The sequence below is a fragment of the Zonotrichia albicollis genome, chromosome 1 (genome assembly GCF_047830755.1).
Source record: "Zonotrichia albicollis isolate bZonAlb1 chromosome 1, bZonAlb1.hap1, whole genome shotgun sequence".
Taxonomy (NCBI): Eukaryota; Metazoa; Chordata; class Aves; order Passeriformes; family Passerellidae; genus Zonotrichia; species Zonotrichia albicollis.
Window position 1 is genome coordinate 99889137 of NC_133819.1, and position 27918 is coordinate 99917054.

At 35.0% G+C, this 27918-nt stretch overlaps 1 protein-coding gene across 7 annotated transcripts in view; it reads left to right on the forward strand.

Moving 5' to 3' along the window:
* CDH19 (cadherin 19) overlaps positions 1-27918 on the forward strand; it is a 114607-nt gene that overhangs the window by 40060 nt on the left and 46629 nt on the right. For 2 of the 7 annotated variants that reach the window (XM_074548001.1, XM_026797917.2), the window contains 2 exons: positions 902-1044; positions 5641-5738. The exons of 2 other annotated variants lie outside the window; for them this stretch is intronic. The gene's annotated coding sequence lies outside the window, so the exon portion shown is untranslated. Of the gene's footprint in view, positions 1-901; positions 1045-5640; positions 5739-5780; positions 5939-7299; positions 7861-27918 lie in introns of those variants that run through there. 3 more of the 7 variants (XM_074548012.1, XM_026797920.2, XM_014272654.3) reach the window with 3 other exon arrangements.

Consider the following 27918-nt stretch of genomic DNA (forward strand, 5'->3'; position numbering starts at 1 on the left):
TCATTCAGTGACAACAATAGCTTCTTTTGCTATCAACATCCTTCCCTGCGTGAAGCCCCACCGCCCTGCCATGGACATGGAGGTGGGTTGGCTCCTCAAGGCAGCAGCTTGACCACTGCACAAGCTGTTCCCCATCTTGCTGCGGGTGAGCTGGCCAGCGCCCAAGGCAGGCCTGACCTTGCTCCTGGGCTACTCACATCTTCATCTGTCTGGGACCTTGCTGTGCTTCCCATAGGTTGCTCTCTCCTTTCTCCTGGCTGCCAGAATAACTGGTCCTCCATCTGGCTAGTGTCCAGACCAATCCAGTCACAGTTTCTCCATCTGGTTTATTTTTGGAAAGATGAACTGGATGTTTTAATTTAGAACAGTCAATCTCTTCCTACCCTCTCTCCACAGCCTACTTACATCATCTACACATATTTAATTTTGGCTGGACTTCTGCATAACTGTGGAGAGGAGATGTGCCTTTCTCCCCTGCACCTCCCCCCCAGATTTTTTTTCCTTTGATTCTTGTGTGTCCTCCAGTAGCAGAAAGTTTCCTAAATCCTGTGAAATTGTCCCTCCCAAGACCGTTTCAGCATCATTACACAACTTTCCAACTTATTCCAAACTTATTTCCACTTCCAAAAAATAAAACAACTTAAAAATCTCTGTTTATTATTTGTACTATATTTTAATTTTCCTTTTGATACATCACTATCAACTACGTACATTCCTCCCTCTCCAGTGGGTAAAGATATTTTCAACACAAATTCCTAGAAGTAATTACTTATTAACAAATATCTTTGGTACCAAAGAGTAAAGCACATGAAGAGATAACATTTTTAAAAGGAAGAGGCTTTGTGAATATTTTCAGTTTACAATGAAATACCACATTTAACCGGCTCATTTTTCTCCCCAGATTTTGTCACACAAGGTCTTGTTTGTTGCTTGACTCTGACTCTTCGAGGTCAATGCCTTTCCATGCTGTTACTCATGTAGACTTCACGTCAGGGCATCAGCTGGTCTAATTGGCAGACTGCACACAGCGGCCAGTGAAGCGAGGTACATTTGCATTTGCCTGTCCTGCTTGTAGATCAAATAGGAACATTTTGCAAAGAGCAGTTACTCAGTGCTATCTTTCGTGTCTTTGATACTTAAAGATCATAGAATCATAGAAAAGAATGTCACAGTGATCTGAGTTGGAAGGGAACTTTAAGGTCATCCAGTTTCAGCTCCCCAACATGGGCAGGGATACCTTGCACTAAACCAGGCCCAAATCCAACCTTGTCTTAAATATTTCTGGGGATGGGGCAGGCATACTTTTCTGAGCAACCTGTTCCAGTGTCTCAACACTTCAAAGAATTTCGTCCTGATATTTCATCTAAATCCCTTCTCTTTTACTTCAAAGCCATTACCCCTCCTTGCTGGCCATTGCTACCCCAAGAAAAAGAATTGGGAATTGCTGCAGTCTGAGGTTTGCAGTGGGCACTCCCCCTCCGACAGCTCTGTTGGGGTGGAGGCATTGGCCCACCACACAGGGCAGATGGTACAGACCCAGTCACAGGTTCCCCTAAGTAAAAATGAAAGAAAACAAGTTAGTATGATTGTTGTGTCCAGAATACAACTGTAAACTGTATTAAATTCTCTTCTTTTAAGCATTTACCTCTGAAGCTCAATGTAGAAAAAAAGGAAAACATTTTTCCCTCTGAATTAGAAAAAGGGATTGAAGAGGGGAATACCTAGGGATAAAAAAACAAAAACAAAAATAAAAGCAACAAACCCAAAACTAAACAAAATGGGAGGTGGCACTGGTGTTAAACAAAGCAAGGTTCTTCTTTCATTTTTGCTGACTGAAAAACTTTTTCTCAGGGTGTAATAAAAAATCCCAGTTTTTTCATTCTAAGAAATCAGATAACTCAAAAAAATTGCTCTACTCCTTACCTCTATGCCCCAGAAATCAAAACAAGGTAGAGGTTTAGGGTGGTACACTGAGCATAGATTGAGGGTACTTTGTCCTATGTAACATTTTTAGCACCCATTAACAAAAATAAAATAATATTTGGCATCCTATTTTCATCTTCCTCATGGCAAAAGTGATAAATGTTGGATCCTTACTCAGCAGCTCATCTCAAAGGATTTAAAATTTACACAATTGCCTTCCAAGCTATCATTTAAGCTTAGCTGGTGGCATATGGGATGAAGTGTTGACATTATGGAATTCTTCAGGTTAGAATCCTTCATTTTATTTTGTTTTATTTGATTTCTTTCATTTTCAGAATTGAAATGTCATGAGGATTAATTAAACAAAATAAAGAAAACAAACCAAAACACATTGACATTTCTGAATTTAGAAAATTTAATTTAGTTTTTCTGAACTAATCCAGCACAGTTATTTTCTGCCACTGAAATTTGTACATAAGTATCTCTTCCATAAATGCCCCAGCTTTGTAGTCCCTATTCCAGTTCTTGTATTAATTTTACGCTTATTTTCAAATTGGGACATTATAATGCAGCAGGATACTGGGCTGATCAGACACAGTTATATTTTTTCTTCATAAACATACATTTGATATTTCTAATATTTCTTTTTTCATGCTTATTTTTTTTTCTACAGGTAAATGGGTGCACTAAGACTTATATTGCTACTTATGTTGAAGTAGAAAGGCTCTTACATTTGTAGGCAACTGGTCATGTATGTGAAAAAGTGTATGAGTGGTATGTAAACAAATGGAAAAAATATTTATCTTGGTATTCTTCTACATATTCTGTTATTCACAGCTGAATTCTGCACTGCACTACATATGATCTGTATCTCATGATAGGCACTGTCTTCTCTGCAGGAGAAGGGAGAATATGCACGACTTACTTACAGACACCAGCCCAATTCAGGCTCTTAGGATCTGATATCAGCATGAGACCTCAGGCTAAAGAGAGAGAAGAGATAGCATCCCCTATTTCATTCAATTTATATCTAAACACTGTTTAATTGTAAGACAATAAGAGAACTCCATTTCTTTCAGGGGATCATCTAGAAGATTTACCTGCTCTGAATTCATTCTTATTTGGTTCTATCTTGTGGTGGGAATAGAAACAGAGGGGAAAAAGATAATCAGTATCTGAATATTATTTTCCAAACACAGTGTATTCTATCATAACAATATTCACTGGGAAAGGAAAAGGGAAGGGTAAAGGAAAGTAAAAGAGAAAGGAAATATCATTGGAAACATTGATTACAGTAAGATATTCAGATTCTTTGAATGACTGGTTCTGCACCATTTCCACAGGCTTTTCAAACAAGCCAATAAGTACAGTCATAAGTAATTATATTTTGTTGCAATTCATTAAACTTTTTTCCCTCTGGGAAAAAAAAAAAAAGTCATTACAGAGAAAATAAAAAAATGCACAAGATTATCATTAAATAATATTAAAATAATATTAGAAAATACAGAAAATTATTTTTAAATGAATTCCAGATAATTCAATTAAAAAGACACTCATTAGTATAATAGATCAATCCATGCATTTTTGTCTCATGTGTAACTTCTATCTTCTCTTCCAGAAGCTGTGACTTGTAAGATACTTTAGTGGGAATGGAATTCTAGTTGCAAAATTACTAAAGATGAAAGGGAGGGGAAAAAAAATGCATTAAAAAAAACCCAAAAACATTCAGCGTCGTATATTAATTTTGAATAGTGACAGGAGACTTCTCAGGAGTGAAAGAAAAAGTTATTGTATTTCAGCCTATGAAGACCTCAAGGTCTCACTTCTGTGCTCTCTTGATTCCACTTGGTTCCTCTTGAAGCTATACCTCCCTGAAGAGGTTATAAGTAAGATTAGCTTTAGAAAATGCTGCATATCAAAATCCCCATTAAAAACTCCTTATAAAAATGGCAAAGATCCCAACAACACAAAAAAAAAGAACAAACAAAACAAAACAAATAACACAAATCCCACCAATTCTTATACTGAATTGTGGGATACAGATCCAGAGATACAGATATTCTGAAAGGCTTCACTGCTATTGTGAGCAATGAAACTCCTCCTATTTTCCCAGCAATTCCATTTTCCACAAGTGTTGTGCTGGCTTTTACCTACCCTGGATTAATTCTTTTTAACTTGATGAAAATTCGAAATGCAAATTCCAAGGAGCCATGATCTCAGCCATGATGAACAGAGGTGGTATGGGAGAATCATCCCCCTTCTGTCCCTCTCCCCACCCGACTTCCTTTCCTTCACTGAATAAATTCAACTTATTCTGATATCAGTGAACTGAGTGAACCCAAGAGAGAGAAATCTTATTACTTCAGTCCAATTAGGTAAATGTCAAAGCACGAATCTCCTTGAATGAAAAATGACCCCTTTAAAAAATTTACAGAGTTCTTTGTTTTTTAAAAAGACAAACAATTCTCTTGGGTTTCTCCACCTTTATTTTTGTTCAGTTTCTGAAAAATGGAATATGTTTTCTTTAGAAAAGAGAAAATAAAAGGTAATTACTGAATTCTTAAGACTGTTTCTTCAAGTTGTTATAGTATGTACACATATATCCATAAAGTATGATTGAACGCTATATTTCAGGTTTATATTTAAAAGAAATTAATAAATATCATGTTATAATTGGCTGATCAGCAAGCAAGCTTTAAATTATATATATATATTTTAATTCCAAATTTATTATGCTCTTACCTCTAAGCAAACACCTAATTTAAGCCCCATGTTTTGGATGGATTAAACTCTTATTTTAAATTATGATAAAGACAGTGAAAGAAAATACTCCAAACAGGTTAACTGTATTTTTGTTCTTGTTTTCTCTGTAAAAACACATTCCTTTTTTTTATTTAGTAGAGAATAAAAATTAACTCAACAACTCCAAACCTCCTGAAAATTTTGCTCAGGTGATGAGTAGAGTTATTCTGCTGATCTCTTCCATTTAACTAAGGTTCTTCCCTGGAGGAAATAACATGTTCTGTGAGATCAGGAAAGAGCTAACAAAGATAAAAGTTTTCCTTAATAGATGGTGGTCCAAATTATTTCATCTCTATGTTAATATCAAAAAGTCTAGTGATCATTAGAAGGTGCCTACACAAAGACAAGCAGAGACTGTTGATCACATGAGAACATTGTACTGGGAATAAGTATGTGTTTTCTCCTGAGTTAGAAAATTTTTCTCATAATTGTGTGAATTAGCCTTCATTAGACTACTTTTTTAAGGTGCAGCCTGTACAACTGGCTTTAGCTTTTTCCTTATAGCTGCATCCTGTCTTCACCTTGTCAAAAACCTGGCCATTGTTCTGCCCAGCCATCTTCATCAGCTCTTCAACAAGCATTTCCAAGAAATTTCTATTTTTGTTTACTTTCTAAGGCTCATTTATGTTTGCTTCACATGGCACATCTTGCTTAGATTATATCCTGTGACAAGATCCAGCATTTTCAGTAAATGAGGATATCTTCATTTCAGTAAATGAGGATGTTGAGAGGACATCTGCCAGCAATAGGTTTGGCCCTTTCTTTCATCTGTGTCTAGTTAATTCTGCTTTGGTGAATGAACTATCACCTCTTCTTTATCAGTAGAAAGTCAGTGAGAAATGTAGTTCATAAAAAGCAGTTTTTTCCAGGTGGTAGATGGCAACATATTTCTAAATTCCAATTTCACTTTTTCAGTTTCCACAGAGCTTAGGAGAATGTCTGTCTCCTCTTCACATTCTTCTGGTTGCTCTACCTCAATCTGTACAGAGCTGATGTCAGACCATGAATGAAGAGTAAGAAGTAACCATTCTCACTAAACACCAGCTCTCACCAAACATTCCTGTTTCTTAAAACAAGCGAACAAAAAATGAAGCTTGATAAAATGTGCAGAAGATATGAATATGTGATCTTAGTTAATTTTGATTCCCTTACTCAAATCTAATGTCAAGATTTAGACAAAAGCTTTTTCTAGCACAGACAAAAAATACCTGAGGTAAGACCAGCAGAAAAAAATCTCTGTCAGCTTGGTTTTGATAATTTCATGAATAATTAAATAATGTGTACTAGAAAAACACAGTATTGTCAAAGAACCTTAACCTGTATAACATTATGTTTGCTTTGATTTGAGAAAAAAATATTAGCTGATCTATCCACATCTTAAAGCTAAAAGTGTTTCTAAGTTGATAAACTGTATTCATTTCCAGCCTGATACTGAAATTATGTTACTTATACTTAAGTCATTAGTATGAGATAATCTTCAAGAAGTTTTCAGGAAATCATCCTCAAAAGACTCACAAGTGATTCTTGTGGACATGACAGGTGGACAGTTTTCCTGTAGTACTTCAAGCCCATTCAATTCAAGTTTTAAAGTCTGTGATATTAGGGGTGCTTGTGTTTGTTTGATAGAAGTCAATTTGACTTTGACATCTACATGTAAATAAATAAAACAGGGATTCCACAATAGCCAAGGCACCAGACTTCACATCTGCATCAACCAGAACTGTTCTCTTTGCAGACCATGATCTCATCCAGTTGTTTGACAGCATTATCCATTCTAGAGTCACATTTCCTCATTTGCCATATCTTGTGTTCTGCTCATGAAATTTCTGAACATCTGACTAAGATCTCCATAGTTGTCCATAACGTATTTTATTACCAAAAAAAAAAAAAAATTATGCAACAGGAGTACAGAAAAGAAATTTTCCAGCTCCACATAGAAATTTTCTGAGACTGTATGAGGAAGAAAAAAAGGGAGAGAGATTTTTCTTGAGGTTGGTGGCTTGGAGCTTTTTTTTTAGTTTTAGTTTTATCATTACCAGGACCCATTATGTCTTAAAAAATATATTCTCTTTTTTTTTTTCCTATTTAGGAGTGCTCAGAAAGCTTCTTGTCCTGGAGTTATAACTGATGTAGGACTAGGTTCTAAATTATCCCACCATAAACATGCCTTTCATAATAATTGCTGAAGTTTTACTGCAATACATAGTTCTTGTTTTCTCACCAAATATCCTCATTTTTTTAAAGGCACAATGAATATTTGAATTAATCCTCAAAATTTACTAAACTGACTTAAGATGTCTATGGAAAATTATTACCTGTTGCATAGTTATTCCACAATATTTTTAGGTGATTTTTGTGGGTTTTTTAAATTGTATTAATTTTTATTATATTTTTTCATTTGACTATGAAACCCCAACACTAGCTAGTAGATAAAATTCAATTTTCACAGAGAGTTATAACAAAAGCAAGAACATTCATTTAATGTCCCTAAAAACATGTAAGGAAATAAACCAATATGTTGGGCATATTTTTTTTAACTCAGTGTGAAGATTGTATGATTCTTGAAACTAAATAATTTGGTGGAAAAGAAATGGCCAGAGGGCAAAACCCAGACCATAGAAACTCTCTTCTTTGACTAACTTTTGTGACTGCTCTAAATTGACCACTTTTTTCCCTGACTAATCTCTAAACAGAAGGCATATCCCTTTCACTTGCAAAATGCTCTCACACAAAATAAGTTACCTTCCCACCACCCTGGTTACTTGCCAGAGAGTACTTTATTTTTCCACTAGGAAGAAGAAAATCAGCTTGTATTTTGCTTGCTAGAGCCTTCTGCATTTTAATTCTGGACTCTGAATGAACATCAGAGAGGCTTTATGATGTTTTGCACAAAAGTGCCTGTGTTCATAGTTTTACTCAGGGCACCCAAAATAGCATGCAGTAAGCAGTGTCATACTGTGAGTTTTCAAAAGTAAAAGCAGAACTGACTTATACTGGCAGGAAGCTGTAACTCCTAGAGTTTTCTGAGGATTTGTGAAGTAAAACAGGACTGCTTACTTCTCTGCATCCCATGTTTCATCCAACTTTTGCAATATCCATTCCTTTATTCCTCTAGAAGGCCCTGAAATTACACAGGTAAGATATGTCTCTACCTTTTTATTTTATTTACATTATTCTAAAATCAAACTTGAAACATTTATCTGGGTGTCTCCAGTGCAAAAGGCACAAAAGGCAAAGACAAACCCAGAAGTCCCCCAAAATCTCTAGAGAGGTCTGCTTTTGCTTCTTCAGAGTCCACTGTCTAACTTCTGTATCTGCAAAATTCCAAATTTCTAAATTGGATTTACCTGAAGAAATATTCACTATGCTTGTTTTGTGTTCAAATTACAAATCCATGTTTTGCAAGACCCTCAGCTCTGACAGAGTGCTTATGGCTGTTTCAGCTGCACTTATGAAAGTTATTGTCATGAATGTGTGCCTGCAATTTCTGAGGGGGACATCAAGAGTGAAAATTTTCCTGTTTAAAGGACAGTAGGAAATACTCCTTGTCTTGTTACTCTGCAGAGGCGGAAATATTTTTTCTTGTTTTCATTCACATTTTTGTTTCCATTTTTCTTTATAATCTCCGAGCCAGAAACTGCAATGTTTTTCAGACCACAGAAAATGTGTGCCTCTACTTTTGTCAGATCTTGTGTGTGAAATGGCAATTTCTTAATATGAGTTTTTCAAAGAACAGTGCATTCCATGCACTGGCAAAATATTTACATTGCATGTTTCTTTTGAAACACTTCTATTGAGAGGTATAGTTAAAATTTATTTTTAAAGCTCAGACTTTTCAAATAGACTGTAGCCAAAAGGCATCCAGTAGAATATAGCCCAGAGATATGTAATACTTGTTGATTTGTTATTAAAATACTGAGTGTCTGTCAGCTTCATTTCTGCAAATTTCTTTGCTATGAAACTGATGGGAATTACACAGCTTTTGGATTATAATATTATTTTTAATAGACTGTTACTTAGAATCAGTTGTGGTTGCAAAAGCACCTCAGATATACTGCTTTTATTTATACCTGGATGAATGAGCACTATGGTGCAAAAATTGGTCCATGGATTCAGTTTTAGGAATTATGAAGATATATTTCAATATTCAGCATTTTTCTGTTGGAGGTGTTGAACCAAGCACTTCCATAAAATGAATGTAGGGCTGACCTGGAGTTCAGATTTTTGCATTTTTACAGACTAAAAAATGCATCAGTGAAAGAGCTAGACAACAAAAATCTATTATTGGACTTATTTTTAGGTAGTGGAGAGAGGATGAGAGAGGGCTTTGCTCACAAAATACTCTAAGAAAAGTAGTTTAAAATTAAAGAACAAAGGCACAAATCTACTAGAGAAAGCCAGGCATAATTAGAAGTAAAATTTAACTTCTTTTATCCAGTGTAAGGTAATCTATGGAATTATAAGGCACACTTTATATTCAAAACTGAAAAATGCATAGTATCCTATATACTTCTTTCATATGTCAGAATGTTTTACAATTACTGATATGAAGTAATTTTCAGACTGTATCAGAACAATTTGATATTGAAAAAAGAAAACTATTTATTATATGTTATACAGGCATATTTTAATGATATCTGTGGTTTGTTCTACTTGTTGCTTTTCATCATTGTTCTTTGGTTCATTTGATTTGATACTTTATATGTATATACTTTTGGATGAAATTTCCATTGCATAGTCTTTGCATCATGTTTTCTAAAACAATGCTTGGAATCTTCTTGTTTAGCTTAATCAGAAATATTTGGCTATTTTTCAAATGAGTTTAGTTTCTAAGATAATTTTGCCAGCAGATTTAACAATACAATAGATAATACTGATTTAAAATATTAGATCCTTTTTAGGTAAAAAACATTATTTTCCTTTTACTTTGAAAGTCACAGGCAATAGAGATAGGTTCCACCACAGTCCCTTAACTTTTTTTCAATTTCAACTGTGTTCCAACCCCTTTGATGCTAAAGGGAGTGAGATGTGTCACAATGGTTTTCCTATCTGTCCTTCCAATTTTCTTTATCCAAAAACACATTCGTTTCTGCAAATGGATGAATCAAATGGATGAATCAAGAGAGTGTCTATGGTCATCTCAGCTATCCTGGTTATCCTGGTTATCCATGATGGACCCTGCTAAGCAGACATGGTACACATCCATTACAGAGGAGGCTGATGTGGCTCAGGACCACATGGGACAGAGCAGGGGACATAATTCTGCTTTGGGTACACGTGTCAAGGTCTCTTCTCTGCATGTGCATTGCCTGCAGCACAGAAGAAATTGCAGTTGCTGCTGCTAACAAGATGTAACTGCTAACAATGTTTGCAAAAGAACATTTCTCCCAGGCTTTCTATTAGAGACACAAACATAGCAAAGACCTTGGTATTAAATTAGAATCTTTCAGTCTCAGGCCACTGACCTAACTGTTAAAGCAAACTCCTTTTAAGAAAACATAATTAAGGAAAAAGGGATATTTAATTACAATAAAATCATTAAAAAAAAAAAAGAAATGAAAGTAAAACCTCAGTAAAAGACTTTGTATCTGCAAATACAGTACTGGAATTAAAAATACGATACCTAAAGATTGCTAAGATTATCTTGAGGGAGAACTCTAACACATGCACTCTGATACAATGTTCAATTTGTGGAGGGACAACTCTTTTTTACATTGGCACTGTATGTAATTTTTTTATAACTAGGGAACGACAGTTGTTACAACTTTAAAATCGTTATCTAAACATTAGAGGAAATGGAAGATGTCATTGAACATTTCACTTTTCACACATCATTTTGACACCTTGGAAGCCAAAAGACACTCTGGTAGCATAAATTATAAAATATGAGTAACAAATAAATAACTGAATTGTGTGACTGAATATTATCTTCAGTATTTAATGTGATTAAAATCTAACCAGGTCTGCAAAATAGGTCTACAAAATCTTCCAGTATTTTACAGATCTTTTAGACAGTCTTGAATAAAGCAGAAAATTAAAGTTCTTGAAGTTTTGTTTTGCTTAAAAATTTTTGGTTAAAGACTGGGTTTACAAGCATATTAAGCAATAATAGATCATATTGTTATGTTAAAAATATTTCAAATGCCCTGTGCTCATTGCCATGCAGCATAAAGAAGGTTTGAAGCTTTTCATTGTTACCATTTGGATGGTTTAGTCAAAGTGATGAGTTTTCTCTAACTACCAAGATTACAAAAATAAAATGGGATTTAAAGAGACAATGCCTGTTAAATGTAAAGACTGTGGTTACTCAGACCTTTCCCTATAGAGAACCTTTTCAGAATGGTGAGTAGGATATACACCTTTCATCTTTGCTAAAAAATCAGAAGAAAATGATGCATTCAGTTACTGCCCAGTTCAACTTTGAACGGCTGATTTCTCACTCCTCCATGAGATGCAGATAGTTGTTGGAGAATATTAAGGGCATTGCTGGTGCTGTTTTTATGTGTCACTGTGATGTATATTGACTAGGCCAAAATTTACCCTTAACAATTATTCCCAGTAGTAGAAGAGCTAGAATGATTTATGTTACTTTATATCTCATGAGATACTCCTGGAAAATAAAAAGATGTTTCCAGACAAATTAAGACGACAACTAGTCTTACAGAACGAAAATGTGGTAAGTGTATTGGTTTTCCCCTAACATCAAATTTAACATATAAATTGAATTGGTTTCAAATGCCAGGTCATTAGATAGCTGGCATACATGGCTATTTTCATAAAAGACTGACCCAGAAAATGTATAAATAGCATTTGGAAATGTCACATAGAGATAAACTGTGATGATTGCTTGGCTTTTCATATGCACTCTTTCAGGGGTGTACAAATGTTACAAGATTAGGTCCATTTTCTGGGGCCTCACTTATAATTTTCTTCTACTCGATTCTTTATCTCAACTCTTTTGTTAAGCGATCATATTAAGAAAAATTTTTTTTCCGCTTCAAGATAACAGGAAAACAGACCCTATACTCAAAGACTGTCACAGCATAAGGCCAGTTTCACAGTGTGCAGAATAAATGGGCCAAGTTACCTGGAAATTTTAATCAGAGCTATATGAAATATTATGAGTGACACTACTGCTCTGGGGCAGTGGCAGTGATGCTGCTCTCCAGGAAGAAGTCTGGGCAGGTCAGCAGAGCAGTCTCCACCTCATGGTGCACAGCACTGGTTGGGTCTCTCTGATTCCCTCTTTGAGTCCCCCCACATGCACACACAGAGTTTCTCTCCTCACATCCTGTGGGGCGCCTTCCCCATGTAACTCTCTGAGCAGCCCCACCCCCATCAGCTGCTGGTCCCACGGGTGGATATCTGCAGGGATTCCCCATTCCAGCACTCAGCACGCTGCCCCAGCCCATGTGGCTCTGACCAGGCTTTTCAGAGCTTTTCTGCTCTGCTGGTGGCTCCTGCAGAGCAGCACCACAAACTGCTTACACTGGGAGCCTGAGCCACCCTCAGGGGACAGTCCAAGACTGGATCATGAAGGATCCTCACCTGAGGGGCAGAGCTGGTTCCACCACCACCATCTGAAGGACCCTGACATGTAACTTAGCAACCCCGTGCTCTCATCAACCCAGTACTAACCAAAAAAATAAGTTTCCATTACATTGAGTCCTTAAAGTGCAAACCTGAGATTAATTAACCAAATCCCCTCCAAATAAGTAAAAATTAAAAAAATAAATTATTTTCAGCAGACAATATTGCTTATTTCCCTCCAAAATGAAATTATTGTCTCAGAAAAGAAGAAAATTTAAAGCAAGAGCTTACTCCCAAATTTAGTGTAAACAAGCACAGTATTGTTTCATGCATGAAACATTCAAAGAAACTCTGAAATAAAAATTTATATTCACATTTGGCACCTATATTACACAAACTGAAAAAGTAAATAATTCAGAGATGTGAATAACTGTTGTCATAAATAATGGATTTTTGCTTTTTCCTCCATTGGGTTTTTGTAGTGTAAATTGCCTGTTTATTCCTTTTTTCCTTTCTTTTCTTTTTTTTTTTTTTTCCTGATAGATAGCCTCTTCAGAATAATAGCTGATTTCCAAGTGGAGACATACTGCTTAAGTCTGAACTACTAGAAACTGATTCAGCCTATTTTGTTTCAAATGAAAACTAGACAGTGCAGCAAAAACTGTTGCATCATAAAAATGATAGAGTATATTCCTGAGTATTACTAATCATAAATGTCAAAGGGAGTAAAAAGCACACTATTTCAGGAGAATATCAGAAGATAAATTCTCTTGGAACTATTTCAGTGACCTTCCACAAGAAACAACTTTAGATTTCTAGGTATTCATAATTGTTGCCTGTCGGATTTCTTTTTCATGTCTGGCTACGTTGGAGCAATGTTCACTGTAGCCACACCAGGGAAATGAGGTGATCCATGGGCTGATATAGCAGAACTGATTGGAGAATGAATTTATGCCAGTGAAAGACTGCACTCATATTTACCTCTAATGCATGAAAAATGAGATAATCTATATGCTTGTGTGACAAAATCACTATAAAGTGAGGTAATAAGACTTTATTTTGTTTTGATATTTTTTCATATCCTAAAGAGATATTCTTTTTTTTTCATTCTACATGACGTAGTGGTTAGGATTTATATGTTAATATGATACCACAATGCTATGACATTATGATATATTGATCATAAATCTTAGTAATCATATGGAGAAAAAGCATTCTGGCAATCAGCTGCATTAAGGAGGGATTAAATATGTGAGAAAAGGTTTTCTGAAGTTTTTAGTTTATCTTTTTTAAAAATATACTGGAAAAAAAGAAGAAATATCAGCTTCTTTGGATAACATTATTCCTTTCCTTCAATCTAGAAAAATATGAGTTAAAAATAAGGGCTTATCTTATAATTCAAAGTAGTTTGTACCAAGAAGGTAAAAAGCATGTTAGTTAAGAATTTTAAACACTATTTTAAACTAGTTTATCTATGAAACATCTTTGTTCAGGTTCAATTTCCTTTACTGGAATCATCTTTCACTACCTGAAAGGAAAACATTCCTAATAGAGGAACATGTGAGCTGCCTGTAGATGCCTTTAAGTAACTTATTACATTAGGTTAATTGCCAAGATTCTCTCTGGACAGAAGGGTGGTGGTTTAGACTCAGTGTACTGCTTGCCTTTCTTACAACGCTGTAAAGCACACATACTTTTCTCTTTCCATTGATTATTTAGGGAGGCTGCACTGGATGTTGCATTAAGTCACTAACTTTCAGGTGTTTACATTATAAATGCCATCTCAAAAAAACATGAGAGCCTCAGGCTCTGTATTATTAAATGCAAAAATGTTATTTTTGCCATAAAAAGTAAACACTCACATGAAAAAAATTAGATAAACTCTTGGGTTATCACCAGGCCTATAATATCTATAAGTTCACAATAAACACTGTAATATTTCATCTTGTAATAACTATTTTTCCAATAAAATAAGTTTATTCCATATTATGTTCCATTCTTCTGGTGATAAAATTAATTTTATACCTCATTTGGCAGCTGTATTTAGCAGACAATGTTTCTAGGAGAAGAAATAATTTCCACAAATAATACTAATAAAGGTAAAGTAATAAAATAATGAAAAGGTAACAAGGAAAGATAAAAAGAGGGGGGAAAGGCAAAATGAAGCATTTTGGACAGTGTAGCTTTGGCCAAGGCTCTGCTAGATCTTGTTAAAATGACAGTGGGTACCAAAGAGAGGCATGGGATGTTTTTCACTCAGCAGAAACTGTGAATAAGTTTGATTTAACTGAGGCTGAGAGGCTGCAAATTGATTTCTTGATTCATTTAGGACACAGTCAGGGGCAGCATGTAGAACACCCTAGAGAGAAGAGGACAGCATTATTGTTTCCTTCCTTAATAGGTGTAAAAGGTTGGAACTCTGTCAAGTGGCAGCAAGTTCATCTGTGTAAAAGACACTGAGAGGTATTTGCCCATCAGACGCATCGATTGCTCGATGCGAGGCTGAACTGTGGGTGACAGAGCTGGGGGAAGGAGATAACCGCGGATAACCGGGGATAACCGGGATAACCCGGGATAACCGGGGATAACCAGGATGCGGAGCCAGCCCAGCCCTGCTGCCCATCCCACAGCCGAGCTCAGGCACTCAGCCCGCTGCAGCACTGCTGACAAACCACGGGGAAGGGGCTCAGCAGTCATGACCTTCTCTCTCTTGCCTGGCACTGCTTTGTGAGCTTAAGAATTAGTTAAAGGTTAGTTTGAAATTACTTCACAATTAATGAAAACTCAGGCAAATTAAAAAAGAAAACAAAATAAAATTTGAATTTGTTTGTTCTCACATCTCTCTCTCAAGAGAGGACATTAATTTGAAGAAAGCAAGTTTTGAAAATCTGAGATGCTAAACTACATGGTGTTCATATAGAAAAACCATGATTTTTATTTTTGAATACCAAGATATTTATTAAAAAATGGTCATAATATGCCATCGAAACAATTTACTGTATTTAAAAGTATTAATTCAAGGATCTGGCATTGAAGACACAAATCTTAAAGACTTTAAGAGGGCATACTCAACAGTAATTTTTTTAGGTATTCACGTCTACCCCATTAGGCAGCTAATTATTGATATATAATGATAGTTTACCACTACTTACCATTAAAAAAATAACTGCATATAAATGTATAAAAGAAAAGCAAATTGGTAGCATTTCCATTAAATCACATACAAGCTCCTCAGTTTACAAAGATAAATTGGAGTTGGTTTTGGGGTTTTAAGGGCTACAATCCGTATGTACAGAAACAGTCCAACACAGATCTAATGGTGTGCTAAAAAACATCACTTCTATTGTTGGAAGCTATTTTCTGCTTTGAACTTCTAAACTACTTATAAAATCTAGAATATTTCTGTATAGATGTTTATATGTTCATGTTTTGTTTTCCAATAGTTATAATGCACTCTAATTCTCCCATTTCTACATCTGTGATAAAGAAAACAGGCTACAATTACAGAAGGGGAATTTTTTGGCATGGGTTCAGATTAGTTTGCCATTTTCTGATTGCAATAAACACAACTTATAGAGCTCAATTTATTCCATTGAATTCAACCTAGTCGAAGACCTCTTTCTATAAAGTAAATCAGGAAGGATCTTGGTTATCACATGGATAAAGGACTTAAACTCCAAGTACTTTCTACTTTGTGACACTTAGGAAAATGTGCTAAAATACTTTAAAAATATATTATCTTGAAATAATAATTTTCTTTCAGTTCTTTTGATCCCTCTGCTTCCTCAGCAGAAATAAATCCCATAGTTTTGGTGATATTGTACAGGCTTTCTGGAGAGGAATGAAGATTTGGATTTATATGTAGTGATGCTGGAAGTATTTCTTAGACCTTGTATTAAAATGCTCAGCAAACTCAACACTGTATAGGAAAAAGTCCTGTGACAAGAGATTAACCTTAACCTTGAAAAGAAACCATCTTTATGAAGGAGTTGAAGCTGTAAAACATGCTATAAGCATGACAGTCACTCTCCTACCTTATCAGCACTTTCTTCCTTCAAACCTTCTCTTCTGTTGTACAAGTAGTAAATAAACTGGCAAAAAAAAAAAAAAAAAAAAAAAAAAAAGTTTTTTAGTTTGTTTTGTTTTGCTTTTTTTTTTTTAATCGTTTTTTCAACTCAAAGCATACAATTTCTCCACTCAAAGTACAAGAGGGGCTGACCAGGGACATCAAAAGTAATAAGAGAGGGAAAAGGCAGACTTCTGAAAACAGCTGTTAAACTATAAGCTATAAACTGCAAACTATTCTTTAAGAAGATTGCAGAAGAGCAGCATAGTCCTCTGTTGGGATAAATAGGGAACTCTTACAATTCATTTACCATTAAGCACAATTCCCCCCCCGAATTCTTAATATAGAACAGTGTTCTACTGAGAACCAGTGGAAGTGCTCTTCAAGGTGAAGTGCTTTCATTACAGATGAATTATGTGCCCTGTATATTGAATCAGTTGCTATTTCCACAAAGATTATAAATCCAAATAGACTGTACTGAAAGAATCCTGATAATAGAACATATTTTACTTTAAGGTTACCTTTTCACAAAGCTTACTGAGTCTCTACTTGATCCTAGCTGCAAATAGTTCAGCATCTAGTTTGACACCAGCATTTGAAAAAAAATCAAGTGGTGTGATCCACACAAAAAATGCCCGCCCTCTTTTTCTCCTTATATGAACTAACTGGATTTTTATGAGTTTTTTTTTTCCCTGCTTGTTCTTTTCCACAGAGAAAAATAATCTATTGAAAAATTTCAGATAATTTGATTTATTTGGAAACTTTCAACTTTGAAATAGTTCAGAGTTCAATTATTTTCTCAAGGTAAAACATTTTGTTCAAGCATATTTCAATTTTAAGGTATAGTACTTCCATATTATCTTACTTTAAATATTGCTGTTTGCATTCTGCAAAACTCATTGGATATCAAGTGAAGGAAATGGCAAGACATCCCAAAAGATTAGTTCAGATGATCTAAAATCCTTTATCTATTCCCTGGTCTTGCTGGCATGTTGCCTCTTTTCTCTTGGAGGTTGTGTGTGAGTGCTTCATACATTTGTCTCCTTTAGTTTTACCTAATCCTTCCTGACACTTTTTTGAGCAATGAGTAGAATCAACATACTAGATTTATTCATTACTCTACAGAGTAGAGCTTATTTTAATGTTCTACTAAGAAAATTTGAAACCCTTGTATTTATTTGTTTGGAAAATGACACTTTATATGCAGCGGGGATTTTTTGTTTTGTTTTCACATTCCTATGCTGGCTCTCCTCGCATGGATAATGGCCCTGGCCCCTTCCCAAAGAGGGAGATTTCTGTGCTGTGTTTAACATTCCATAGCACTGTGCCAATACTCTGTCCCTGTTTCTGCTCCTTTGATACTGCACAGCGAAGGTGAAATAGTGCAATAACATAATCAGCATTAGCGATGTATATTTGGAGTCATATTTCAGTTAGGGCCAAGGAGGTCACAAAAGTAATTTGAAGGAAAATGAGAGTGAAAATGTACAGAATTTGCTTTCCTGGCTGACAGGAATTGGCAATAACAGCACAAACTCAGGACTAAAATATTGTTATTGCCCTTTTGTTTACATGTTTCCCTGTAGCAAAACCATAAGACCAAGAAGTAATCCCAGTTTATCTCTACTTGAATTTTCAGCCTAGATACTTAAACCTAATTAATTTTTTTTAAAGACCTAGTGAAATTATGAAGCACTAATAAATGAAATTTCAACAAAATAAAGTAAGCACATATCTGTATTTTGCAAATATCCTCCATTTATTACACTGCCATATTTGATGGCCTTTGTGAAAGTCATGAATTAGACACTGGTTCCTGAGTAGTCTTCTAATTCTGAGTGTCCAGGGGACAGATAATTTCATTAAAATTAATGCTTGCAGTGGAAGGCTTACTAGGCCATAGCACATAGAATGCAAAGTTCATGTCTTCTGTAACAGAAAAAAATAGTTTTTGAGAAAAAAGAATAACAAAAACACATGACCAAAGGAAACCCAAACTCATATACATTTATGTATACATATAAATATATAAAAGGTTCAGAATTAGAGGATGTTTTCTGTAAGAAACCCCTAAAAATTTGAGAGTGTGCTGAATAGCAGTGGAGGTTAGAAAAGGGAGATGAAAGAAAACTTATCATTAAGGCAACTGCATCTGGCATCTCACAAGTCATGAGAACCTCCTGAACAAAGCAAAACATACTTAAAATCAAAAATAAATCCAAGCCTTCTGTTATCATATGGAGCAACAAAGAAATTTATGATAGTGGCATAACTAACTGTTCCCTGTTTTCTTTGATTGCAAGTAACAGTATTTTTTTATTTGTCTGAATAGGTTTTCATGTCTTGTTGCATTTCATGCCATTCACCTACAGTTTACAAGTCATGAGCAGGAAACTATGAAAGGACCCAAAACACTGGAATGATAGGAGATAGCTGGAATGAAAAAATAAGAAAATACAAGGATGAAATTTTATTGCGTGTTTACCTTCCACCCCAGAAGTACAGATGTCAGTCTGCTCTTCAAATTAAATGTGCATGGGAGACTTCCAGGCTCAATATCTTATTGAAATCTGGAACATAAATTAAAATATCAGAAAAGAATAAAAAACAAGTAACATAAAATACAATAAAATTGTAGTGGTTATTCCCCTATGAGCTGTTCTTTTTGCACTTACAAGATACAAATAAATAACTCATGTCCTCAGGAACACCATGAAAAAGACTTACAGAATTAATTACTCGAGGGAATTAAATTATATAGAATTTTTTTAGGACACTTGAAGTTATTGGTAGATTTGATGATTAAAATGTCCCTATACATTTACTAGTACAATGTTTCCAAGGAATGTTTATTATACTTATATTTACCAGTGCTATTTAGGCAAGTTGCATTGCAGCAGGCGTGCTTTATGATTTCACTCTACCCAGTTGCTAAATATGACATAAAGCAGAAGGTGTGGGGAAGGAGGGCAAAATTAAACAGACGAAAAAAGAAAACTGTTATTGTTCTATTGGTGGGTGATCTCAAATCAATTCTAGGTAAAAGATTTTCTGTTTGTGATCAAGAAGTTGAGAAATGAGAAATTGTCTGGAGTAAGCAAATAGTTTCTTCCATTTATTTTTGTCACATTCATCTTGACAAAACCCAGCCCAATTGTTGATTATGCCACACTCTTAATCAAAAATTATGTAGTGCCCTTCTGTAAAACTTGCTGTCCATGACAAAATTATGTGGTTCATAACACATTTTTCAATAAACTTCTTCAGTTTTGCTGTACCACATTTTGTTACCTCGGCACTGTTACTGCAAATTATATCTGTGAACCTTCATGCCTGTCCCATTGTTTTCACTAGATTGCAAAATTCCAAGTGTGCCATCCTCTTTTTCTGTTAAATACACAAGGCCTTTATGGACCATAACAGCTCAGTTTGAGGGATTTTTTTCAAAATAAATTCTTAATGAGTTAATAGCGTAGTTCATAGCCTCTCTTAAGTTTCACCATATGCAAGTTTCTCTTCCTTTTTATTCCCCTTGGCTTTTTGACTGGCTTACTATCTCACACACAAATACTTTTGAGACAGCATGGGGCAATCAAAGCCCATTTTTCACTAACTAAGGAAGTGACACTTATTTATTAAATATATATAATCCATAGACTTTTTAGACCAAAGCAATTTAAGCCCATTACCATCTGCAGGATATGAGTTCTGTCCTATATAAACTAGGGAATTAAGTCTTTGTCCATTGAGTTACTATGGCAACTTCATGGACTTTCCAGTTTCTTTTGGCTTGCAATGAATTAAAGTCAGAAACTCAGACAGGCTCCTGAAAGAAGGGGTATTATGTGGATGAAGTTTCTTTAAAATAGCCAGCTATCCATAAAAACCTATAACTATAATTTCTTTTGTAAGAACTTATTTTAGGGGCAAATTATGATTTAGTGAATCGTGATGTCTCTGGAGGCTCATGCATATTCATGCATTTATATGGATTAAGTTATCCAATTGGCTCCACAGGAACCAAATAAATCTCCATAGCCTGATGAAGGAAAGGAAAATTCTACAAAGTGGAGTGTTGATGCCCATGTCCAGGGCCAAGAAGTGGTTTTCAAATGGCTTGAAAAGTATCCACTCATTAATGAACCCTGAAGTGCTATTTCTTCAATACTAATTTCCATGCACCACTCTGAAGGGATTAACTTTAAAAGAAGTACCCAAAGCCTTGCACATCACTTTTGAAATACACATGTGCATCGATGAAGAGGTGTCGTATCTCCTGTCTTGAGATTTTATTAAAACATTACTTCCCAGGGGGAAATTCCCCCATGCGTCTCACAAATCTAGTAATTAAAAGCAGTGAGAGATAGGAATTATAATCCATGCTTTTTCTTTCTGCTCTTCTTCATGAGTTGCTGTTTTAATTTGCAGAGTCATATAAAAATTACCAATAAAAAGTGGTATCTGTCATGGCAGAAATAGTCCTGGTCATATTTTGCCAACTTAGAACCATAAGTCTCTAATTTTTATAGGCAAGTTTCTAAGATGAATTATCAGTTATTATACAGTCTCTTCTACTTAAGAAAATCAATACAGATAATGGCATGAAATTAGTTGTATAAAGTCAATTTTACCCTTAATATATTTTTAAATTTCATTTAGTTTGGCATTTGTTTCCCTTTTTTTGTTTCATTTTAGTTTTTTGGGGATTTTTAGTGTTTATATTGCTAACATTTTAAAAAATATTCTACATTGTTACTTTATTTCTTTGTCCAGAACTTTTTCTCAGGAAATTAATTATTTCCCCTTCACTCATTCTTATCCTGTTAGCTTCCTTTAACATGCACCATTTTTGAACTACCTGACTATTTGCACCTTAATTCAACTCTCAAGCCCCCTTCCTCCTGCATGTCAACACAGTTCTTCTCTCTTTGAAATCTTCTCAGATTACATCTGCCTTCCACAAACTCTTCTCCTTTCTTGACTGCACAACTTCTTCAGGTGGTATGTCTTGGGCCACTTCATTGCCAGGGTCTGATAACAATAATTTCTATAGATTTCCTAATCCTTTCTCTTATCTCCTTTGTTCTGGAGGCACTACTTTGACCACACAGTGCACCACACTGATGCCACAGCACCAGCCTTTGTTGGTTTCAATATTCTTTTGAAACAACTGAGAGTACTTCATACTCTCAGTATGCTCAGCAGAGTGCTTTGTTTCTCCCTGACATGCGTTTCTTTCATTGAATTTCAACAACTCATAAATATGTCAGATGAAAGGACACAAAACCATCCCATAAGTAATATTTCTGAATAACTTCAGTTGAGCTATACTGGACATATCTTTAGATTTCAGATTAGTATGGTTTTTAAAACTGTGGTGAAAACTGGAACATGCAAAGGACTTGTCTGCACTTTTCCAAAGCCCTGCTCAACAGAGCTGTGTACTGACCAGATGGGAAGTTGTCCTCTCAATGTCTCCTGTGGACTGAAAATCCCCCAGATCAGCACACTTGGTTCCCCTCTCTGATGCAGGCCTTAGTTCATGTATAGCTCCTCTCTTGCCCAATCACTGTGGGAGAATGAAGTCTTGCATTTCAAACATCTTACTGTGCACTTCTTATCACTTAGCATTCACCGTGATTCCTACCCTATTAAAGTCATCCTAGATAGGAATTACTTTCCTTCTGTTTCTACCTGTCACCTCCACTTGATTCTTAGCTTACGAAGCTTCTTAAATGGAAAGAAAAAGTAGGTGATGAAATGTAAAAATTTTGAGTCTGATTGTGCATTCCAATACTCTGATAATACATTAAGTCCCGATGATACCTGCTCAGTTGGAGATACAAAAGCCAAGGCTACAAAGTACATAAGAGCTCTTGAAATTGGCAAAATTATCCTCTGAATGATACACAGGGACCTTGGCTCAACAAAAAAAAATTTTATAATAGGCTTCTGTAAAGGAATATATCAAAAGAAATCTGCACAGGGAGGTTTGTTTGAGAGATAACATTGAGCAGAGAAGCAACAGAGGGTCACACAGGTAACCAGGGGAGAATGGCACACAAAGATTATAACGAGAGAAAAGGATGCAATAAATTGTTATTGCAGATGACCTACAGCAGCGGGGACAGAAGTGACAGGTGAACAGGTAATTCATTAATCTAAGGTGCAAACAGGAAACATTTTTAAACTAAGAGAGGGAAATAAAATGGGGTGGAACATTCAGTGCCTCAGCGAGAAAGGAGTTGACTTCAATGCAGGCTAGAAAGACTAAGAATTATGTTTTAGTACGGTAAAAATGGTTGTAAAAAGAAAGAAATCAATGAAAAGTTTTAAAAAAACAGAACAAAAAAATATGGAGAAATAAAAACCAATGTTTTTTCCAGATTCAAAGCAATCTGGGTGTCTGGCTTTCTTCTATCAGGAGAACTAGTCCAGAACCTAAGTAATGTTGACAACTAACAATAACACTTAACTGAATTAATATCATCTGAGTTTTGGGAGTTACTCTGAAGTCTTTAGCCATATTGAATTTTAAATCCATTTTTCCACAGATATCGCAATGGTTTTTTTTTTACTTTCCCCCTCTGAAACGACATAAATCTTGAAGAGTGGCAAGAATGTAAGGACCTGTGATAAAAGTGTGTAGAAAAGGCAGCATATGTGGGTATTCAGGCACAAAAATAATAACAGGAATTTTTCAGGGCCTCTGTCCTACATAAGTACCTTACAGAACTCACCCAAAACCAGAGTGAAACCTCAACATTTCCTTTTCAAAAGGCAAATTTCAACACATACTCAGTGATGTTCATAACTTCATTATGAGTGGATTTTTAGTCAAAGCAAATTAATAATTAATAATAATATCCAAAGATATCTTATTTTGATTCATTGTAAGGACTATGTTGAATAATAATGGAAATGTAAACAGCATTTCCCCCCGTCTATATAGGAAGAGTTTCATGTACCAAGTAGCAAGGTAATAAGAGAAATTCTATGGGTCAGCATGCAAGTAATGGATAAAAATTATGCTGAGATATCACAAGGCAGTTTGACTATGGAGAGTGAAGTCCCAGATATTATGCACCTTAAATTTTATTTTTGCTTAACCTGATAGTATATCTTGATGATATGTCAGAATATAGGGATGTCAGAAATTTAAATTCACACATATCCTTTAAAAATAGCTTTTAAGTAAATAATTTTTAGAGAATTCAATATCAATAGCTAGAAACTTCCTTCCATTTCCACTTTTTTTATTTATAGGTCTAATAAAATATTATTTCATTCAAAAAAAGCAGTTTTCAAATCTGATGCTATTTGCTGGACCCTATCTGAAAAATTTTATTCCACACCTTGAAACGTGACAGAAAAGAAAAGCTTTTTGAAATATTTTTATATGAAACTTATTGTAAAGCACCCTTTGTGTTACCTGGATGACCTAATGCTCTGCTCCTATACTGTTCTGACTAACTCAGTGCTGGAAAATGCTTAGAGTGTTTCATTGAATCAAATAATGAACTCATTGAATTAAAATATTTTTTATATATTACAGGTTAGAAAAATATATCAGCCTTCAATGTAACTCATAGAATGAGTGAAGAAAAGATACATACTTAGTAGTAAAGTTGAACAGTGAAATATTGAAATCAGAGGTAAGGAAGAGACAAGCCACTGATCATTGAGACCTAAGCAAAACAGAAACAGTTTATTTAATTGCAGGAGATAAGGGAAGATTCATCAACAGAGTACTAGATTAAGAAAATAAAAAGGCAAGGAAATATATTAATTTTTTAGGAATTTTGTCAGTTAGATACTTTCTATCTCTATTTCTCATTATTCTGAAAAATATGCATAACCTTCACTGTGTTGTCTCTTTCAAAAATCAGACAAATTCTACCCTTTCCTATCTGATGCAACTGCAGACTCTCTGAGGCAGGTGCATTCTTTCAGCAGTTTTCTAACTGACTTTCACAGTGGTGGTGGACAGACTTTTTTTTTTTATTAAAATTATATCTTTAAATTGAATAGGTGGATTACATATCACAGCAGATTTTCTTGCTTATAAAGAAAACTCTACATACCATTAAAAGTAATTGTTCCTTGCTCTATTTATCTCATGTATTTTATCAATAAACAAGTAGCGTTAATAATTTTTTTTTTTTAACGGCCTTTTTTCCTCTTCTTATTTCTTTTTTTTTTCCTAATGTAAAGATAAGGTTTCCTTAACTGCTTGTAAGGGACTGCTTTCTGCAATATTTATTTACTTTAAAAACACACCCTGGTAAATATCCTCAAATCTAAACATTAAAATCTGATTTCATTCTGGTCTTCCATTGACATATACTGGATTATTTAATTTCAGGGTGTTTCTGATTTGCCTCATAATATGTGGAAAATTAACTCTAAAACCAAACCCGGAAGTTTAACATAAGTCAAATTCTAGCAAAGAGCATCCTCTTAAATATCAAAGCTTCTTTTTATCTCATGTTTGGTGGAATTAAATCTCCTCCAAAACCATGGAAAAGGTGAGTTCACTGCAATATTAGCTCAAATGTATGCAAAGAATAATTATGAATTAAAGAGATTAAAAGAACCTAAATCCTACAGAGAGTTTTGGAGCATTTCGTGAAGTGCCATCCTGAAAATCATTTGGCAAACAGATTCAAGTGTGAATCACAGAATGCAGTCCTTTACATCATTATGCTGACAAGTGGTTCTTCAGTACTGAGAGGTATCCTGCAGAGCCAAAAACGTTCCAGAAGGATTTGCCCAGTGAATCAAACATCTTGTAATTGGATTTGCTACTTTCCTGCAATAAAAAGCAAATGCCAGAAGGCAAGAATTTGTTTTTACTGTGTACATGTGTTAGTCTTTTCAAAGAAGCAAAATATTTATGCTAAAATACATGGGATTAGTAGTAATTTTCTATACTGGAGACTGTCTTAAAAATAAATAATAGTCCTAGTTAAAGAAAGTTACAATTAAAACTAAATGTTTGCTTATTTTTAGCTGTGGTGTACCGCAGCTACTTGTACTGGCATAACTGAATGTTTTAACATCTCGGCACCTATTTACCAAATCGATTTTTATATCAGAATAAAATGTCTGAAGCTATTGAATAAATGCAGAGAATGAACATAATTTTTCATAAGTTCTAAGGTAATCTTTTCAATTTTTCTTTAGCTAGGAAGCATCTGGACTGAAGCAGCATTTAGCTGTACGGCAGAAAGACCCTGAAAAAGAACAAAACGTAGTCATTAGTTTTTCAGTGTTTGGAAAAGAGACACAGATATTCCGCCTGCTTCATTTTTCTTCTGCACAAAGAAAGGGAAGTAGGAATATCTCTATGTCTTGTCTATGGAACTATTCACCAAATAACTTCATATCTCAGTTAATAACATGTGGAAAAGCCGTGCTTCCAGAAGAACACAAAATGCCACATCAAACAGGGAGCAACCTCAAAGGTTTAATTGCATCTGTGTGTGTGTCAATATGATGTTCTTGGTGATACCTGCTGATCCCTTTGGGGGATGTCAGGAGACTCCAAATGAAACACTTAATTACTTTATTACTTTGTGATGTTGCAGATTTAATTTTAATATTATCTTAAAAACAGTAAGACAAACACTCACAGAGAAAGCTTACAGAAGCAGTGGCTTGCGTCTAGCTCAGTCCCTATGCAGGGTTTGCCTTAATCAGCACTTCCAAAGGTCACCATTGCAGAGCAAAAGCTGCCCTGCACAAGAGAAGTTTATCCTTACACATATACTCTCGTTTTTGTTGATGGGAATGGTGTGAGTGCTTTTCTTTGTACCTAGAGATTTTTAGGTGGATTAAGTCATCTCTTTCAGGTTCTTTCTAAAGGATCTCAAAAAAATTGCAATGACAGGACTTGGGTCTCCTGCCTTTTGAAATGTTTGAGGCTATGCTTCCAGCTCTATGTTATATGGTTGATAACAGAGAATAAAATAATAATTTTATGTTTTCATAATCATGTGTTTCAAAGATTCATGAGAAACTTCACACGATCACAGCAGTGAGTGGCAGCAAGCCCCTAAGCCAAACATAAGAATGCTGCACCACACACAGAAATATTGGGCTGGTTCCAGCTATATATATCTTCGGCAAACTAACAGGTCAGCAATCAATTAATCAGTTCTAAATATACTGGTGGTTCAGAGTTGAAAAAGGCAACTCTGAAAGAGTTGAAAAAGGCAACAAGATACTGGTTACATCATCATGTATGCTTGTGGCCATCAGGAAATAGGTACTGTGAAGCCAGTTTTATATGCCAAAGTTCAGATGGAATAAAATACTATCAAAGTTGCCAAATTGAATGAATTAAAGAGTTGTTTCTCAATTGGGGTTTACTCATGTCTATTGGTGATTAACATAGAGAGATTTCCACTAAGAAAATGAGAGCCACCAATGACACTGCAGAATGAGGCTGTAGAACATAGAGTGTGTCGCCACATCCTCTATATAATCTCCTTCGACTTGTGAGCTTGACAAGTAACTGCTCTACCTCTCTTTATTTTTACTCACTACAGGAAATCTCATCCTTCACCTTAGCTGCTGTCCCCTCATTTTAAACAAATCTGCTACTTTTGCCTAGAGTTGTCATGGGTTTTTAACGGAAGACGTAGGATTTTGAGAAATAAATATTACAATCTGACACTGAAAAAGTGGTTTTGAATATCTAGTAGGGACAGAAATCTAGCTGCTGCTTATCATGCTTTGAAGACTCAGAGTTTTGTCATCCAAAATGTCATTTGGGGCTTTTCATACAGTGCAACAGATACTGTAGCAAAATATGGGGGACGTGTTAATATACTGTGTTAATATATATAAAACATTAAGAATTACATGATTTCCAGTGAGCTTGCTCACTACTGATTAAAATACACAGCCTTCAAGGCACTAATCAACTAAAAATTTCCTTTCTCTAAGCTATTTTGTCCATGTATATCTGACAGATAATGACACTGCTAGTTCTATATAATAGTTTGAAGGCTTTCCTTAATGGCACAATGGTATATTTTCAAAATGAAGAAAATAATGTGCCAATTACAATGAAGTGAAATTTAAATATAGTCATAACATCAAAGTAATTGCTCTCCATGTAAGTGAAGTTCTGTGTGACTGGTGGAGACACATGCAGCCATACTGTATCAATATGCACTGCCAGTCAACATACTTTGGTCAAATGTCACATCAAGATATGAAATAAAGAAAACACCTCTCAAGGCTGAGTAGCAGCTTTTAAAGAAGCTAGTTTGGCAGCAGACTAGAAAGACAATTTTTGATATACCTCCAATTAATTGACTGAAGAGAATATTGCATTTAGATGTAAGTTCTGTTAAGCACTATAAAATTAAATTCAGAATACTTGTTAGATATAGCAGTCCAAGTTTATTTTAGGAAAAATATGTGAAAGACAAGAAAGTCAAAATAGATGAAATTAAAATGTTCAGATTCAATAAAAATAATAGCTAAACTAGGCAACTATAAATAAATGCATTCAGGCAGATAAATATAAGCTGAGAGGATTGTGGAAAAGGTGCTTTAAGCTACAGCAAGACTGGTGTCAATTT